The sequence below is a fragment of the Sceloporus undulatus genome, chromosome 6 (assembly GCF_019175285.1).
Source record: "Sceloporus undulatus isolate JIND9_A2432 ecotype Alabama chromosome 6, SceUnd_v1.1, whole genome shotgun sequence".
Classification (NCBI taxonomy): domain Eukaryota; kingdom Metazoa; phylum Chordata; class Lepidosauria; order Squamata; family Phrynosomatidae; genus Sceloporus; species Sceloporus undulatus.
This window is the reverse complement of record NC_056527.1, coordinates 149,090,082-149,098,155: the sequence shown is the minus strand read 5'-3', so window position 1 is coordinate 149,098,155 and position 8,074 is coordinate 149,090,082. Positions and strand designations below refer to the sequence as shown.

The following is an 8,074-nucleotide window of genomic DNA, read 5'->3' as shown; positions in this document are numbered from 1 at the left end:
TAGGTATTTGGCCACCCTAATTGAGAAATATTTTGGCACCCCCCCATCGCCCCTCATAATTATTTTCACCCCTTGATTTCAGATGTTTTGTTTGTTAAACTTAGGTCCAATCTCTCATCATAGTATTGAGAATTAGTAAAAAAGACAATTAAAAAATGTACTATGGACACAGGGGGGGGGCACATATTTATGTTTTGGCCATTGTACAAAGAAACCGTCATACGGGAGCTTGCTTTTACGTCGCTTGGTGTAATGAGTTTTCACTTTAATATTGTTTAATTAAACAAAAAATTATACAAAAAAAAGCCGTCCCTAAATTTTGCCTGTTTCACCTATATAGATGAGCCTGGTCTTGTGTACTGAAAGGAAGAGCCTTCTTTTGAGATCCTTGAATAAAAGCTGGATGGCTATCTCTCCAGAGAGAGCTTTTTCTGTGTCCTTCTGCTTGGCAAAGGTTTGGAGTAGATGGCCCTTTTGGTCCCTTCTGACTCTATGAGTCTAAGAACAATAAAGAGACAGGTTCTCTTTTGGTTTAGACTGGTGCCAGTGTGGTGTAGCGGTTTGAGGGCTGGTGGACTGAGACTCTGGAGAGCAGAGTTCGAATCCCGTTCAACCATGGAAACCCACTGGGAGACCTTGGGCAAGTCACACTTTCTGAGCCTTGGAGGACGGTAATGGTGAACCTCCTCTGAACAAATCTTGCCAAGAAGATGCTATGATAGGTTCACCTTAGGGTAGCCATAAGTCGGATACAGTTTGAAGGCACACAACAACCACAACAGCAACAAAACACACAGGTAGACTATTCTGGAGTCTCCAAGAAATATTAACCAATTGTTGATTGTTTAGCAGCTCTGCTGTGTTTTTGTCTTCATCTGCAGTCTTTTGGTTGGCTCTGAGTCATCTGGATTGTTTTTACTAAAATGTCGGTGCTGTAGAGACTTTTGGCTTCACTGTAAGCACATCTGGTTGGATGATGCACCCTGTTTGCTCCTGTTTTATTTCTTGATGCTTTGAATGATGATGATCTGGAGGCAAATGAAGCGAGGCGGCACAGTCTGACATCTGTGTTTTTGTGTCTTCACCTATTGAACAAGGTCTTTGGATGGTTGTGGAGCCAGGCCAACGTCTGAGGCTTCATAAAACCAGGTGGAGCCAGACGGATCCCTGGATGTCACTGGAGATGCTCATATCTGTTTCTGGCCTGCATCGCTTCTCTGTGTTTTCTTCCGTATGTTTCTTCCATTTATGCACTAATCTTATTTCCCCTCTCAAAAAATCTACACACATAAGCATACATTTCAATAGGTATTGTTGTTGTTGTTTGCCTTCAAGTAATCTTTGACTTATGGAGACCTTAAAGTGTAACTAGCACAGTGTTTTCTTGTCAAGATTGCTTTAGAGGGGTTTTGCTTGAAATGGACTAGTAATGCAAGGAAGACAGAGAGGTGCTTTAGTATAACAGAAGCGTAGTCATCCTCATCCTTTGCTTTCTCTGAAGCTGAGAGAGCGTGACTTGCTCAAGGTCTCCCAGTGGGTTCCCATGGCTAAGCAAGGATTTGAACTCTGGTCTCTAAAGTCATAGTCCAATGCTCAAACTACTTCACCATGCTGGCTCAGTGCATGGGAGATACCTTGATCGTGGTGTATCTCTGGTATTATAAGACCATTTTGAGCTTTGCCTGATTTCAGCTTGTAAGGCCAAAGAATAGAAAGTCTATGAGACTTAATCCGACTAGTAATGCAAGGAGGACAGAGAAGCATAGTCATGGCCATCCATCGCTTATACATATCTAAAGTATAAAGAAGTTTCCATAATTGTATACAAACCTATATTCCCCTTACCTCTTATTTCGATCATACTTGGATTTACTCCTATAGTTAAAACAAGTCTATCTTCTGTATCTTCTATTTATTAACAGTCATTACTGTTAATGAGTTGTTCACATTAATTTTTGGGCCAGGGCTCCAACAACACTTTGTTGTTGTTGTTCTTGTTGCTGCTGCTGCTGTTGTTGTATGCCTTCAAGTCATTTTGGACTTATGGCAACCCTAAGGTGAACCTATCACAGGGTTTCATTGACAAGATTTATTTACAGGAGGTTTGCCATTGCTGTCCTCTGAGGAGGAGAGAGTGTGACTTGCCCCAAGTTCCCCAGTGGGTTTCTATGGTTGAGCATGGAATCGAACCCTGGTCTCTAGAGTCCAATATTCAAACCTTTACATCACACTGTCTCTCTCTATATGTAGTAAGACTACATAGTGTTAACAGTAGTTTTCTTGGCCAGATTTGTTCAGAGGAGGTTTGCTGTTGCCTTCCCCTACGGCTGAGAGAGTGTGACTCAGCCAAGGTTATCCAATGGGCATTATGGCTGAACTGGGAATTGAACCCTGGTCTCCAGAGTCATAGTCCAACACTCAAACTGCTTACACCACGTTGTCTTTCCCCCAAAATGGGGACACCGCTTTTTCTATGAGAACTTGATTCGGCGTTGCTAAGAGATGTAACATTTGCAAATATTATTTGCACCAAAAAATCCGCCATTCCATCTTTATTTTCCTTCAGTGCCTAAAACTGCCCTTCCAAGATCTTACCGTTTGCTATGTGTAGAAGGACACAGTATTCTCAGCCAGCTGAAAAGACTAAAAAAAGAACCAGACTGTTGTTCAGCCGTCGATTCTGGGCTTCCCCCCCAAAATAAGGAAAGAGGAGCGAAGGTGGAGGAAGGTGTGGAGAAATCCCTTTTTGCTTTCGGAGGAGTACCCCGACCAGCTTGGCTAAACCCGGGTCAAATGAGTTGAGGTCATTCCTCTGGCCCGGTTAGGGAAGCCAAACGTCACCGAAATGCCCAATATGGAATATATTTGATATCCTTCTGGAAGCCCATGCATGTCAGGATGACTTTACTCCATTAATATTTGCAGAAAGAGGGAGCCAGCAGAAGGAGAGAAAATGAGTAATCCAAGCCGGGGGCAGAGGGAACGGGCGAGGTTTTGTTTAGACATTTTTCATGGAAATTAAAAAAGCAGAAGATCTATTCCAAGCCACCTTCCAGCTTCAGGGTGGCACAAATTGTGGGGTGAAACACACACAACACACAACACACACACACACATATAATATTGCCATCACTGAAGTGAAATCTGAGATCAGGCCACGATGACACACAAGTTGGCATTTGTACGCGTCGGAGAGGCTTTGAGCTTTTACAACTGTACGGTGGGCAGATAAATGAAAACTTGAGGTGGAATAAATAAATCACAGAGCTTAAAATAGCCCTCCTTTCAGAGAGAAAGAAGGGATGGTGAGATCTGGTTTTATGTTATTTATTTTTTCCTTTACACATGCTGGAAAGAAAGCCACTTTTATGCTCTCAACCCAGTGGCTTTCATGCCTCCTCCACCTTTGAGCTGGAGGTCCAAGGTTTGGCTCCTTGGTCAGTTTGAAGTGCCTCTATAAAAACAGTGGAAGTGGAAATGTTTTTTCCCAGACCACGCCGAGCTTTATTTAAGGACGTTTTGTTTTAAAATAGCCACTGGTTTGTTCAGTCAGACAAAACCACGGTCCCACCCCAAGAAATCATGGATGACTGGTCTATCTTTGGAAAGATCATTCTCAACCAAGAGTATCTTTGGAAGAAACTCTTTTTGCCATGGGTGCTGCCCCCAGGTTTGCAAGACACAGTGTAAATAGGCTAGAGTCATAGTATTAACTACATTAATTCTTCAATGTAGATGCAACCTGGGAAGGAATCTGCCCCCGCCTCTCCTCTCCTCCTCCTGCTGAAATATTTAGCAAAGGAACACCATTTATCTTTTATCCCTATCCAAAGCGAAAACTCCATATAGTTTTGTGAAGTCGAAGGCCTTCATGGCCAGCATCCTTAGTTTTTTGTGGGTTTTGGGGGCTATGTGTCCATGTTCTAGAAGAGTTTCTTCCTGACATTTCATCAGCATCTGTGGCTGGCATCTTCAGAGAATGCCAGCATCTGCGACTGGCACTTTCAGGGCATTCTCTGAAGATGCCAGCCACAGATGCTGATGAAATGTCAGGAAGAAACTCTTCTAGAACATGAACACATAGCCCCCAAAACCCACAAACAACTATCCATATGGTCTTGTTGAGAGACGTTGACAACAATGAAACTAAACAACAAAAGAGGGAGCCTGGTTAGTTTCTAGATCAGCTAAACACTTTGCACTCCTCCTTCTCCAGGTGCTGGATATCTTTTCTTTCGTAATATTTTATTTATATCACCGATACATACAGTACAATAAAATCTTAACATTAATGCTTAATAAGTTTTTCCTGTTTCATAAAGTGTATCACATATCTTCACTTTAGTTTCCTTACAGTCCTAATCCTTCCTCTCGAATTTGAACTTATATTGCTTTTTAGCTTTAGTCAATCTCTATCGTCATCCTATTAAAGACAATCTTTAAAATACTAGGTATTACATGGCAGACCTGCCTCTTGTTGCAGATTTTATTCCTTTAACGTTCCTTTATCTGAATATATGAACACTAATCACATCCTTATCAGGGCGTTCTCTTTTCTTGTCAGATCAGAAAGAACACATTATTATTATTATTATTATTATTATTATTATTAAAATAGTTTTTAATTAAGCATTTTAAAACACAACATGAAATCTTAAAACCTAACATACAACATCAAAATATACAAACACAAACTTTTAAACATACATACCTGCAAACATATTATTAATATTCTCCAACATTTAAATTATCATTCTAATGTGATTGGTAATGATGGTGTTGCAACTAGTCTTTTCCTCCTTATATCTTTCTATTTTATGCCATCCTTTTTTTCTTTCTGTCCTTTTAAACTTTCCTATCCTTAATCTTCTTTCCTTTCCTTTTCTTCCTCTCCCTTTCCCCTTCTTATCCTTTCTATCTTAGCTAACTTTATTCCTCCTTCAATAATAATAATACTAATAATACTACTAATAATAAATTTATTTATAGCCCGCTTCCCCCAGAAGAATCAAGGTGGGTTACAACCATAAAATAACAGATATAAAACATACATAAATAAAAATTACGCGATCCCCTTACCCCTCTATTACAAACGTACCATCATTCCACTTACTCTAACCTTCAGAAAGAACATATAAAGAGATTCATGAATTTATGAGTATAGAATATAGCGCACGTAAAGGATGTGTATGTCTGCTATTGTATATGAGAAATTATTTTCTTTTGAGGTTACGGTTTTAATCTATCCATTGCATTGATAGGCACTATATAATAAGTCCTTTCCATTTCTTAGTCCAATGCTTAAGTAGTAGTAGCCATCCTAATCTAATGGGACCTGTTTTGCTAGAGAAAACATCTGCACAAGTCCGGTCTGATGCAAGCAAGCTTTGCCACATTGCTAGTTCCTGAACATGCATGAAGCAATGACTTCTTATAATCTCCGTTTCTCTTGGTTGCTTTCTTTCCTGCCAGTAAGCAAGCACCCGATATAACCTCACCTGCAAAGAAAACCACATTCTCCACCCTTCGGCCCCCGTTTGAGAGACACAAACAATGCGACAATGCAAGAGTTTCCCTATAAGGTGCTGGTGGTGTAGTGCGGCCGTCTCGTCTTCATAAATACCCCCATGGCATGGCTGTTCTTGGGGTGTTTACATAAAACTTTACTCCGTTAATCTTAAGGAAACATTAATAATGCTGCTTTCCAAGGAGCATTATTATGCAAGGAGATGATTGCACAAGGCTTTTAAGCCACAATCAATGCTGGAGAATAGCATCTTTGGCTATACTTACTGCATGGAATTTTGGACATGATCACGCTACACTTTTATAGCGCTGTTATTTCACTTTTACTGCAATGACTGTCTCCTGTGGAATCCTGGGATCTGCAGTTTAAGGGAGTTTTATCATTCTCAGCCTGAGAGCTCTCTAAACTACAAACCCCAGAATGCCACAGAAGGCAGCCATTGCAGTAAAAGAGGAATAATGGCGCTATAACAGCATCACATGATATTGTCCATCATCTCTGAATTGTCTTGAATGCTGTGCAATTTGTTTTAAAAAGAGAAATGATGTTGAGTGGCAGAGAGACTTTTTTATGTAGGATGGAGGACACCTGGCTTAAGGAGACTTATATGTGTGAAAGGGATCTAGGAGTCCAAGTAGACCACAAGCTGAACATGAGTCTACAGTGCGATGTGGCAGCTAAAAAGGCCAATGTGATTTTAGGCTGCATCAATAGAAGTATAGTGTCTACATCAAAGGAAGAAATAGTGCTACTCTATTCTGCTCTGGTCAGGCCCCACCTGGAATAATTCTGTGTCCAGTTCTGGGCTCCACAATTCAAAAAGGATGTTGAGAAACTGGAGCCATGTGTCCAAAGGAGGGCGACTAAAATGGTGAAACGTCTGGAAACCATGCCCTATGAGGAAAGACTCAGAGAGCTGGGGATGTTTAGCCTGGAGAAGAGAAGATTAAGAGGTGATATGATAGCCTTGTTTAAATATCTGAAGGGATGTCATATTGAGGAGGGAGCAAGATTGTTTTCTGCTGCTCCAGAGAACAGGACCTGGAGCAATGGATGCAAGCTGCAGGAAAAGAGATTCCACATCAACATTAGGAGGAACTTCCTGACAGTAAGAGAGGATAGTGGAAGATATTGAAAGTGGAAGATGCTGCCTTGGAGTATAGTGGAGTCTCCTTCTTGGAGGTCTTTAAGCAGAGGCTGGATGGCCATCTGTCAAGGATGCTTTCATGGAGAGTTCCTGCATGGCAGAACAGGGTTGGACTGGATGGCCCTTGGGGTCTCTTCCAACTCTACGATTTTATGATTCTATGATTCTAATTGCAGAAAGCTTGATAAAAGAGAACTGTTCCTTGACTTGTTCTTGCACCAGAGTTGGAAAGACCTTTTATGAAGGCTAGAGATATCTTGACTCCTCTGCTCAAGAATGAGAAAGTTTGCATAATTGCATATACTCTTCGCTTTGTAATTTGTAACTCATGGACAAAATCAAGATGAGAATGGGGAACATTTGGTCCTAAAGAGGAATAGCCCATATGTCTGTGCCTTTGGAAGAAGAAAAAAATCCATATTGAATGCAATATTTTCATCTCCTTGATGGATGCCTAGAAGAAGGAAAGTACATAAGAGCTCTTTAGCTGAGTAGGAGCTACTAAGCATGTTTTATTCTGGCTGTTTAAATAATTCTTACCTTGACGTTTTGTTGATAAGAAAAATTACTGGCAAGCTGACCAACGTTTAAGATTATTAAGGCTTGGCATTTTCCTCCCACTTTTTGTGGTCTGATTTGATTGAAGCTGTGAATCTGTTACATTAATTTAAGAGGAACATGATAGATTTAACTCAAGAAGGAAAGGAGCCAAAAGCCTCACCACTCCTCCTCATTCATCTCCCTGTCAAAACCCACGAAAAGCGGTGGCCACAAATTCGTTGCATGAATTGGCTTTACGATGCCTTCCTCCCGTGCAATGAGCAGCTCCATAGAAACCGGCAGTTTGGCTAAGAAATGAAATGCCAAAACAATGGAAGGGGAGGGAAGTCAAGGGAAGGGATCATGACTGACTTGGGAGACTGAGATGGCAAATAGCTTTACGACCCATCGGGTGATGTATGGTGTAAATCAAGCATGCAATAAATAGCAAAGCAAAAGCGGCTCATGGGTTTAATACAAAATAATGTGTATCGGGCCATTCACCTGTGGTTATCCTGGGAGCAGCAACCGAGCAGCATGCTTTCCTTTGGCCTCAAAGCTGGCTTCTCAGAGGCCTTTGCCACAAAGCCAGTGCATCCTTTGTTACCTAAGTTTTACCCTCAACATATCCATGGGTCATATCAAAACCTTCCCTCGACTTATATATGAGGTCGACTTGTACATGAATATATAAGGTAACATCAAGAAATAGGGCTGGGGTGGGGCACTAGGATTGTTGTCCAACAGGAAAGGCAGAGGTAGTCCAAAAAAGTTTGAGGACCACTGGTGCAGATGCCAGTCTTGAGAGACATAATAATAATAATAATAATAATAATAATAATAATAATAATAATAATAAT

General features: G+C 40.9%; 1 protein-coding gene across 1 annotated transcript in view; it reads left to right on the top strand.

Moving 5' to 3' along the window:
• Nucleotides 1–8,074, top strand: part of KLF13 (Kruppel like factor 13) — a 39,070-nt gene that overhangs the window by 26,869 nt on the left and 4,127 nt on the right. The window lies entirely within an intron of this gene.